Raw genomic sequence first — 12871 nt, 5'->3', positions numbered from 1 at the left:
ATATATATATATATATATATATATATATATATAGACAGGTAGATAGATACTTACCTACAAGGTGAGCTGTATGCTCATGCACACAAACACATATCACATATAATAATTCTCATGTTTAAAAACTATGATTATTTGCTGTAGTTTTAAAATATCCATCGCTGTTTTCTTCTGTTTGCGATAGTTAAATATTTCTTGAAAGGAGAAAAATAAGGCTGGCCTTCCTTTTTTCGTTTGCTTTTAATCTTATACTTGTTTTCATATTTTTATTATTATTAATTTTACTATTCTTTTGTTTTCCGTCATGATATTATTATTGTTCTTGCTGTTCATATCCTGGTTGTTTATTATTGCTGCTAGAATCGTTGTTGGTGATAGTTTCTGTGGTTTTTAGTATTGCTGGCATTACTGTTCGTTTTGCTGCTGTTGTTGTTGATGATGATGATGATGCTCGTGGTTGTGTTGATTTTGTTGTAATTGTTGTTGACTATTGTTTTAGTAGTGGTTGTAGATATGTTGTTGTTGTTGTTGTTGTTGGTGGTGGTGGTGGTGGTGGTGGTGGTGGAGGCTGTGTCGGTGTTGTTGATTTTGCAGGAATTGCTTCTGTATTTCTTATAGTTTTAGTGGTTGTTGCTATTGTTGATGATAGTATTTCACCATAGACCAACAGAGACATCTTCAGCTGATTATAAAGTCAGTTTCAGTTTACACAACTGCTAACACACACACACACACACACGTGCACGCACACACACACATATATATATACACATACATACACCTTCCCACATGTACGTCTACACAAAGAGAAACAAACAGAGAGAAAGATGCTATCAAACACATAGAAACACACACACACACACAAGTAATCAGTCACACCAAAATCAATGAAATATGCACAACAAAACCCATCCATAAAAGTAGGTTTCACACATGTCCCATATTATTGCAACTTATCTAGCTTACAGAGTGTATATGTGTAGATATATTTATGCATGTATGTGTGTGTATATATCTATATATGTGTGTGTCTATCTATTTGTCTATCTTCCTATGTTTCTATAAATATGTCTTTTTGACTGCTCATCAATCTATATTTTACTGTTTATTTGCAAACAGACATACACAGAGAAGCATAGCACTTATATTTTATATATTTAGAGCCCCTCAATTATCGAAAAACATTATATTAACACCTTTTATTGAAATTATTTCAAAGAACAATAATTTTTCTTGAAAATTCTTCCTACACATGAAGAGGAAAGAACTCAAAGATAATTCTCAGAAAGCCTTTGAAAGTAAAGAATCTTGATCATACAAACATTATTTTTGTCATCATTCTTCATACTTACTCCATGTACAGTTATTTACAAACCTATATAGGCACTCACACACATGTATGTGTGAGAGCACATGCATTCATGGCTGACTGTATAGATGCTGCATGTATCTGTAGCTGACTCTGAAGACCAAATCTATGTGTCTGGGTTTGTACTACAGTAGACCCCATTTTATAAATCCATCTTGGGACCACCTATTTTGGATTTATTAAACAAGGGATTTATAAACCAAGGGAACAAAATGTGCTGCTTGATTAAACATACGTATTTATTAGAATACACTAATATGTGAATACACAAATAAAAACATTATAAACAATGTCATTGAATGAAAAATTTGCCAAGTGTTGTTTGCTTTGCTGGATGATTTGTTTGCAATTCTGCATTGATTTTTTTTCCTTAATTGTTCTAAAAAGATTTGTGTCACTGAAATCAAAACTTTCAAGACCACTTTCTAATCAAGTGAGATAGTGTCTTATTTCAGCTGGTGTTGGAGGCTTCAGAATTCTTTCATCAACATCAGAGTTGTCATCTTCATCTCCTCTGGTTTCCTTCTCAGATTGCTGAATGTCACAAATAATCTCGTCTAGTTTTTCTTCTTCAGTAATGATCTCTGGAGCAACAACAGCACCATCATCTATGGACAACCAGTTCTTTAATTGCTTTTTGGTCAGTCCAGTAGACAGTGAAGGTAGGATCAAATCTTTGTTAACATTTATGGTTTCATTTGATGCTTTCACCGAAACAAAACCAGCTTTGGTTCAACAATGTTTGATTGTCTGGCTAGAGCCCTTCTTTCAAGCTATGCTTAACATGTATATGGCATCCAAAATGGTAATCCGCTTTGCAACTTCATGGGCAAGAATGTTACGTTCTGTGTCTTCCATAACATCGGTGATTTTCTTGTACATTTCATGTCTGTAGGAGTCTTTCATGGCCTTGGTTATCCCCATGTCACAGGGCTCAGCACTGACGTTGTTTTGCAACCAATCATAGAGCGTATGGTCTATCTGTTGGTCCTTACCCTCTCACTGGCGCTTTTTCTTTGATGAATAGCTTTCTCTTTGGAATAAAGGTCATCTTCATCATTTACCAAATTCTGGACCAGACATCTTGAAATTCCCAAACTCTATGCTGCTTCCTGCTGAGTTGTTTTACCAAAAGCTTTGTAAATGTTCTAACAACTGAATCTTTTCTGCCATGGATTTGTCCTGCCTCTCTCTTTTCGTTTTGAACATTTTGAACAACTTGTGTGTGTGTCTACCTCTCTGCATGAATGAAGAATGACATGTTTTTTCACCTACCTGTCAGTATTTTAGAGTGAAAATAAGAAGAAAAAAAACATTCATCTGCTGCCACTTGTTGACACTTTAGGAAGAAACAGCAACAATTGGATTTATTAAGGAATAGTTTGCAGTTATTAAACGAGAAATTTTATGTGTAAAAATTCCATCCCAACCCATTTTGGATACATTAAGCAGACGGATTTATAAAGTGGGATCTACTGTATTACAAAAGTGTTGTGAGAGATATGTTTGTTGTAGGCTTAGAAATTTAATTGTCATGCCTCCTTTACTCTCTTGAGGTGTTAATTTCTCCCCCTTTTCTCATCCTCTCTAAACAATAGTTCTCGTCTGAATGCAAAGGTTGTACAGCTAACCCTCTCAGTTTTTGCATAGAGGAACAAGACTTCATCAACTTGCCATCAAGAAGAACACATTTAGACTCACCAAATTTCTTTTGAATATCTGTGGTTATTCAGTTATAAGACCCAGTTCTTTTTTGATGTAGTTCATACTTGGCCCATACAGCTACTTGTCATCTACAAAGAGGTGTTTTACCATTCAAGGTATCCTTTTCTATAACCATTATATTTTGAGATTAGCTATGGCAATAGCTTTAATGAAGGAACAAATAACAGTACTGACAAGCTAATACCTTGAAGGATGCCTTTTCAATAATATATAATGTCAGATTTGTTGTATTCGTTATTCACTCTGCAAAATAAAATGCTGTATCAAGTTTTATTGAGATGATAAATAACAGCTATTACTTGTTCAGGAAATTTGCCTAATTCAAATGCATTGATAATCCATTAATATGGTGTATTGTCATGGGATTTCTTGTAATACATTGACACAATAATCAAGAATGTATATAAGTATGTAATTAGAAGAAAAATGTACAAAGAGACAAAGAGAAATAGCTCAAAGAAGCCAGTGACTTGTATCCAGGCAGCGAGGATATACTAAACACTATGGAAGATAGATTTTGGAGTTATCGAAATCATTTTCATTTGTAGAATGTATATCTTAGCAAGCACCAGAATATCTTTTCTAAGGGTCTAAATATCATGTTACTGAACTCCTTTCACACTCTATCCCAGGTTTCTATGGTGGCAACTAGAGCGAAAGAGAGAGAGTCTGTGTGTGTGTGTGTGTGTGTGTGTGTTCTGTTAGTCTATTGGTAAAATTCTGCATGCAAATGGCACTGAGTTTATCAACGTGTGCATATACCAGTGTCATCATTATCGTTTCACTGATCCTTTTTCCTACTGCTGTTGATTAAGCAGATCATAACAGTTCGAGTCAGTTTGTTATTGGAGTTACCACCCTCCTAGATGTATCAGGGACCACGTTTTGCTTATTCATTACAGCTGAATCTCTTCCTTATCAAAACCAGAGTTTGTATATTATCATGAATCAAATACTAGAAACATTGAGCTCTAGTCTAAAGAACCTTCACCTCCAGCATGGCCAGTGTTCCATCAATGCTACCAGAGAAATTGCCTTATTCACTGAAAGCCAAACATGTGTTCTCTTAACCCTGTGATGTCTCTGTTCGCTTCTTCTCTATTATACTAGTGAGGAGTTTTAGAAGAAAAGATTATTGGAAGACAGTGTAATAAATGGAACTGAAAGAGTGCAATAGACAGCCACATGATAGTTGTTTCTATCATAGCAGATATGTGTGTGTGTGTGTGTGTGTATAAATATGCATACACACACACTATATATACATCAATGCAGTAAGATCACACACACACACACACAAAGAGACATAGACAGGTATATATTATACATATGCACATAAATGCATACAAATATACATATACATACATACATACATACATACATACATACATACATACATATATATATATATATATATATATATATATATATATATATATATATATATATACATACACATGTGTGTGTATGTACATGTATATGCATGCATAAATACAGAACTCTGACAGCTTTAGAGATTACTGCTGCTTTTTGTTATAAGAAATAAAACTTTTGCGTATAATTTAGAAATTGTATTTAAAAGTGAGAAGTGAAACAAAAGATTACAGCAAACAACTACAGCAACACTAACAGCATCGACAATGACAACAACATCATCAGCATACAAGAAAACTGAATATCAGAGGAAAGGACAAGATAAGAATGTATCTGCAGAGAAAAAAAGCTAAGTAAATATTTGTGATATAATATATAATATTGTTTGTAAAATATTCAAGTGAAACTGAATCTCTTATTCTACAATGTGGATATATGACAAGACGATAACATGGCGGGTGTATAATTTTGTTGTCATCTTAATAAAATTTAGTATATATAAAAATATACTGATAGCCATGTGTTTTGTGTGTGGGTATGTATGTAGGTGTGTGTGGGTATGTATGTATGTGTCTGTGTGTGTGATTTGTATTTTTATCAGAAATGAGACAGTTGACGAGTTACAGATGTTTGTATAAGTAAGAAGAGAAAATTTTGCAGTCATGAATGGTGTATAAGTATTAGAAGTAAGACTGCAATTTCACAGGAAGGCTGTTCAAATCTTGACTGGGCCCAAATGGTTGAATAGATGATAATGAATCAACTGCTGTGGTTAGAAAGACCATTGCTTATTATACTTACCAATTTGAGACAGTATAGTTTCAATATATGGTGACATACATGTGGAGATGTATAGTACCTATTGGCCTCCGTCTGTCATGCCCACTAAGACTCAGAAGGCTAGAGTTTAATGTGATTTCTATGGGTATAAGTGAATGAGATTGCAATACTTTCCTCTGAATGGGATGCTGGTCCATTTCAGGGTTAAATGCTTACCTGTTGCTTGAATTCATTTACAACTGAGCAGACTGGGGCATCATGAAATGAAGTGTTTTGCTCAAGATCACAACAAACAACAAACCACCTAATCTGGGAATCAAAACTAATCTTATGATAGTGAGCGCAACACCCTGGCCACTAAGTCACACACCTCCACAATTGCTGTGTTGAAAGAAAAAAAAGAAAAACAAACACAGGGTTATCTTTCAAAGGCAAAACTTGTACTGGGACCCAGAAGATAAAGGAAACTAAGAAACCTGTGGTGAGGGTCACCAGGTGGAGACTGATAGAAGAGGAACTGAAGATGATACAGATGACACAAAACCAATTGGAAAAGAAACGGCAAGAAAACCATTGTTGATAGTTTATGAAGATGATAAGGAGCAAAGCAATAGAAAGGTCATAAGCTTGCTTTTTACTCATTTCTGTTTATATTTAGGGTTAGTAATGTCTGACAGTAAATAAACATGGATTGATATTATGTCATAGGTCAAAAGGAAGCAGATAGTAACCACATGTTTCATAGGAGTCCTAGGAAAGATGACATTAAAACAGAGTTGATTTAGTGTAAATGTATGTGTTAGTAAGGAGAAGACAACAGCATCCAAGCTTTCTGAATGATCACTTTCATATTAGTAACAACTCTAAATTGACATCTAATTGTCAACTGCAAATTGTGAATTCCAGGTGTTAAGGCTCTGAGGTGTAGATATAATGGAGGATGTGATTAACACAAAGCCTAGAAGATGGTAAAATATATTTTCTCAAATCTAGTATACTGTAGAAAATAGTTTAATATGAAGAAAAGTGGTAGATACAATAATAACGATATTTATACTTAGCTTCAAGAAAACTGATGTTGAAGAGTATAGGTGCCTATGCTGATACGATTTTAAGCAGACAGTTGCCTAGGATATAAATGGCTACTAATCACTTAATGGTACCGCATTATGTCTTTGGAATGGACTATCATTTTAACTCCATAATAGTCTAGTTCACATAGCTGTTAATAGATACCATCTTCTAGAAATAACTGAATCACTGCCGTGAGTAACATTTCTTAAAACAAAGCTGAATTCATCCTAACCACTGTGGTTTTAAATGTGATAGAGAGAAACTCAGAATTTAAATTAGTCACTTATGCAGCCAAACTTTGAAGTCACTATCAAACTGCAATAAATATTAGATCCTTCACTTGTATTAAGTCCTTTATCCAGTGATCAGTTGTTTTTTTTTTTATATACAAAGCAATTTTCTGTGTAAGCTCACACACATATATGTAATATCACTGTGTGATATGATCAAGGTATGGGTAGATGACTGGCTTGTGAAAGCTCTGCAGGTCATGTTCAGAGGCTCTGTTAGTAAGGTGAGAATTAACCATGAATACAGTGATAAATTTGGTGTACATGTAAGTATCCATCAGGGCTCGGCTCTCAGTCCCCACCTTTTTATCATTGTTCTTCAGGCCATAACAGGAATTCAAGACCAAATACCTCTGGGAACTGCTATAAGCTGATGATCTTGCTCTCATAACTGATTCTGTGATAGAACTAGAAAAAAATTCCTGATGTAGAAGCAAAGCCTGGATATGAAGGACCTTAAGGTTAACTAACAAAGACTAAGTTTTAGTAAGCAAGAAAATAGACAGGACCTTACCCATTTGAAGTAAATGGCCTAGTTCAATTTGTAGGAAAGGAATAGGCAGGAACTTCATACGATGTAATCCGTGCAAGCTATGGACACACAAGAGGTGCAGTGGAATAATAGGAAGGAGTTTGTGGAAGATGCACAGGAGCAATGAGAGCTACAGATATTTAGAAAATTGATTCTCTCAAATGCCCCATTCCAAATTTCTGGTAACGTGAATTGTATCATGGTACAGTTTTTCTCACAGTTGGTGCCCAACTGACTCTACTACACTGTGTAGTCAACAAAATCAGAAACAAACAATGTGTAATTTCAAAATTAAAAATATAAAATGGCGACAATTTACCCATCACACCTTGTACACACACACACACACACACACACACACACACACACACACACACACACACACACATATATTTCACTTACACCTTACAGACATGCATACATTCATAATTATTTGTTCACATTTATATATATATACACCCAAAATATTTCAGTATTTTTCTCATTCTTTTTGAAATGCCTTTGTTTTTTTTATATCTTTTCACATTTTATATATTATTTTTGTTGCTGTTAACTTTGTTGTTCTTGGTGTTGTTATTGCAAACATTTTTGTTCTTTTGGTATCGTTGCTGCAAGAGTTGTTACTGTTATAGTTGTAGTAGATGTTGTAGTTGCTGTATTAATGTTCGTTATTATTGTTATTGTTGTTGCTTATTGTTTGTTCATTTAAACACTTCATAATGTGGTGATTGAAGAATGGCAGAGTGCCACTGTATTTATCATTGTTGTCTCTTGGAGAAAATGGAGAAAAACCAATAAACTGAGGAACTGGAATCTAAACTATAACACACATGCATACAAACAACCCATGCATACAAAAACAAACACAGACATGAATGGATACACACATACATGCACACATACCTACATTCTTACATAATTACACACAGATACACGTATTTATGCAGATACGTGCACCTCACACAAACTCATATACAGAAATGCACTTGCCTACATGTGCATAGACACATACACATGGGCACACCTACAGATACACACACACACACACACACACACACACACACGCATGCCAGTGGAAAGACAATGAAATCAAATTTACATGACAAATTGTTTTATTTTTGTTCTGTAAATTTTCTTTCCTGCTGAATATTTAAGGTTGTTGAATACTTTTCACTTGAATATTATTTTTATTATTATTGTTATTATTATTGCATTAATTTCTCTCTCTTATACAAGCAGACTGCTGTATGATTGATGACAATAAGTGTTGGAGAGTTTTTCAAAGTAGTTGAAGATCGGAAGGAGAGTTCTTTTAAAAATGAAGATTCTTTAATAATTCTTGTTAATAGATGTGATAGACGAGGAACAAAGAAGATGAAGAAAAGAAAAATACAGAATAAAAGAAGTCAGTTCCAGTATTTAACACATTTTGTTATACACACGTGTACATATACATGCATGCACATACATACGTACATACATACATACATACATACATACATACATACAAAATGGGAGAGGGAGTAAGAAAACCAGAAGACAGAATGGAAACATTTGCTCTGAAACAGCAAAGATTATTAGAATTACAATATTTATAAGGATCATCTCCCTCTTTCTCCCTCTCTTTCTCACACATAATGGGAGAGGGAGTGAGACAGAAAGAAGAAAGAATGGAAACATTCACTCCTAAACAGCAAAGATTGTTAAAATTACTATATCGGTAAGAACCAAACGGCCATGGAAAGATCCATACTAGGAACATTACTAAGAGTGTACATTTGAAATGAGATAATTTGAGAACAGAATGATGTCATTGTAGACTACCGAATGAACAAGTTCCAATGAGCCAGACATGTCACAAGGTTCACAGACAACCGGTGGAGTTATGCAGTTACTAAGTGACACTCAAGAGATCAGAAAAGGCCACTTGGAAGGCGTCACAATGATGGGGAGTTGATTTAATCAAGCAATTTGGTTCAAGATGAAAAAGAATGGTTCGACCAAGGCAAACTTGGAAGCACATTGTGATCAGTGGTGTATAATAACTTCTGATAGCCCAGTCAATACTGTGATAAGAATCTTTAAATGCACACATGAACACACACACACACACACACTCACACATAATTGTCATGTAATATACAGATTCATAGAATCCTGCATTTAGCTGTGTATACATATGTATATGTCTCTATAGGTACACATATATGTATGTATGTGTTTTGTATGTATTTAGCAATATATTCTGTGTTTATAATTATGCATACATTCATGTTTTTGTGTGTTCTAGTGTTTGTCTGTGTGGTATATATGTATATTAATAGTTGTATGAATATACAGTTATGCAAGTGTGGTTGGGTATTGTTTCTATTATCTTAATGCATATATGTATCTGCCTCTAGCTAGATGTGCTGGTTTCAATACTGTTTTTTGAGTCAGAATTCATTTGGATGCCCTTTGACCTTTTAACCCTATTTAAAAATAACTGTTGTTCAAGACTCTTTAGTTTAATCTTTATATCTCCAGCTGTCTTTACCCTGTTGAATTCATGTATAATATATTTCTTTTATATTTTTATATGCATTTTTGAATACTCTCAATATAATCTTTTATCTATTTTAACTACTTTACATCCTCTCCTATCCTTTCTTGACTTTTGTTCTTTTGTTTGCATTAAGGATGGTCAATTCTCTAAGCTTAGATCCAACATCTTAATTGACATCATACAAAATATACTTATTATTTATATTTATTCTTTAATGACCAGACTGATGTAATTCTTATTAAGTATGCATCTTCCATACATTGTATATACAAAGGACAGTTTTGTATGTATATGCAGAGTTGAAGCTTTGGTGTAACCATGATGTTCTGGTGACCTGAAGAGCTAGCCCTTTACATTTGCATTGATTTGTAAATGTACAATGGTATTGTACAATGGTATTGTACAATGGTATTGTACAATGTGTAGCATGCTTATTAGTGTAAACATGTAAAATAATATATTATTCATTGAAATTATTATTACATGAAAAAGACTACAAACTGATTGTAATCATATGGATATCAAGTAATCATATTGATTGTAATCATATAGATATGGATATTAAATGAAAAACTATTTACCTCCCATACCTCCTGTCTATTTGTGGTTCGTGTGTGTGTGTGTGTGTGCATGCATGTGTGTGCGTACATGTGTGTGCATGTGTATACATTCATGAACATACAAGTACTAAGAATTATCATAGGTGCAACACAGGGCAGCTTTCAGCAGCTAATTCATTTACTGTTCACATGTACAAATTACTGAAAACCTAGAAAAAACAATTTTTATTTATAACAACATACTGTACTCCAGTATGACCAAAGCATATAACAATTATAACCAAAGAATGGTTAAGAACAAAGAAACAATGTAAACTTCCTTCATCATCTCAGTTTCCCCCACTTAATGTCTGTGTCTCTTCCTCTCTCACACTCATTATATGTGTATACACAAACACAATAACACAATATATTGATTGTCTATGTATAAATGGTTAGAAAAGTGCTTGACAATTGAAGGTACCAGCTCAGTCTACTGGTTCCGGATGGCTTGCACCTGTTTTATATCATCAGCAACGAATGCTGTGCATTTGTTGCCGGAATGATAATAATGTATATATATATATTATTATTATATGTATGGAAACGTCTGTGTGTGCATGCTTTATAGATTTATATATGCATGCACTGGTACACACTTCTCGAATAGTGACTCCCAGATGTGTATGCACACAGTCACATGTTAATGTATTTACCATTCCATACCCTTTGACAATTTGTTTCCATAGATAAAATTCTTCATGCAATAAAGAATTGAAAATATCAGAAAATACAGTTTAGAAACATCAGCAAATAACTAAAACATCAAGAGAACATAAAATAAAATAGAAAGAAAATTATCTCAAATTTGTTTTCTTAGATTTAGTTTATTGAATTCTTTGAAACCATGAACTTTCCTTCAGCAATTTCCTGTTGCAAAGGAAGATGTTATTGGTCTGATAATCTTTATCTTTGATTAGATTTTGACTGCTTTTTGTATGAAGAGGAATTAAGGGTGATATGAATTCCTATTAAAGAACCCTACTACAGTGCCAATCAATCCATCAAGGAAGATGATGACAGAGGTAGAATGCTATTCTCAGAGATAATGGTGTAACAATTCCGAAAATTTGGCACACTGCCCTACATTTTTGGCTTGGTCACCGATTCTTTCATTGTTATTGCAAAGACATTGATTGGAATTTGTTTCACCATTCTATGTATTGCGGCCAGCTTTCGCAGCTTAATTGTTAATAATTTGTTGATTTTTCTCCCAGTATTACAGCTTATGGTTTCATTTCAAACTTTGCAATTTTTTCAACAATTCTTCTTATTATTATTATCATTATCATCATCATCATTATTATTATTATTATTATTATCCTCATCATTATTATTACTATTATTATTGCTGTTGTTATTACTATTGTTGTTATTTTTATTATCTTTACAGAGAATAAGATCGATTTGTTATCATTTATAAACTTCTATGTTCCTATTTAAATATGTAGCACTATGCATTAGGGCATATATTGTGCATATAGAGATATATGCATGTATGTTCATATGTAAGTATTTGTATATCTTTTCATGTGTGTGTGCATTTGTACTCATTGAGTATGTGTACATATATGACAGTTTGTATGTTTATATGTTTGTAAATTACATGTACAAGGGGTGGCTGAAATTATTATAGGCTGACCAAGATACTCTCATGGAATGTGACCAAAAGCGGTTTATCTTTCAACATAGATCCCCTTGCAGTTCACGCACTTCTTCCATCAATGTTGCAGTGTTTGGATTCTATTGGTCAAGAAGCTTTCATCCTGTTGCTAAAAAAAGCCATCAAAGGTAGATATAGCATCATCACCAATGTGATACAGGTTATCAGTCAAATGTGTTTTAATGTTGGGGTGAAGTTGATAGCTAGATGGGGCCAAACCAGGAGAAGAAGGTGAGTGAGTCACTCATATCAGCCACTGAAACCAAGAACTTGTGTGCTAGAACATTGTCCTGATGAAACAAAATCCCTTTCCTCAGTAGACATCCCATAAGAAAGATGCGAACATATCAACGTTCAATAACAGAATGGTAGCAGAGGTGGCTGTTAATTGGTAGAAGTAGAGAAAAGAAAAGAAAAGAAAAGAAAGGGAAAGCAAAGCGGAGTGGATAGAGTGGGGTAGGGGGATTTTAAGGATTGGCTATAGGATAATGTAATGTGTATATGTGTATTTATTTTAACAATTATATATCTGCTGCATTGCAAATCTGCAATGGCTCCATAACTACCATCTCGGCTATAACCTTAGAGCCCCAGTAATCTGTTACAGCACTTACCTAGAGTACCTAATCATGTAGATCAACTGTGAACTAAACCCCCAGCTATTCTGATTATATGTCTGTGTACACGTTTGAATGTGGTGTGTGCCAGAGGGTTTGCAAATCCAATGGGGGTCTTAAAAGACATGTTAGGATCCACAATGAGGAGAACTTACTTGCAGGTATTGGTAGTGCAAATCAGAGGTACAATCTGTGTGGGTGTTTTTTCAAAACACTGTCTGGTTTAAAAAGCCACATCAGACGCCATAAAAGGGCTAAGGTGTAGGTGCAGGAGGTGGTCAAACTCTGTTTAAGGAGTAGACAACC

The sequence above is a fragment of the Octopus bimaculoides genome, chromosome 12 (assembly GCF_001194135.2).
Source record: "Octopus bimaculoides isolate UCB-OBI-ISO-001 chromosome 12, ASM119413v2, whole genome shotgun sequence".
NCBI lineage: Eukaryota > Metazoa > Mollusca > Cephalopoda > Octopoda > Octopodidae > Octopus > Octopus bimaculoides.
This window is presented reverse-complemented; position numbering follows the sequence as displayed.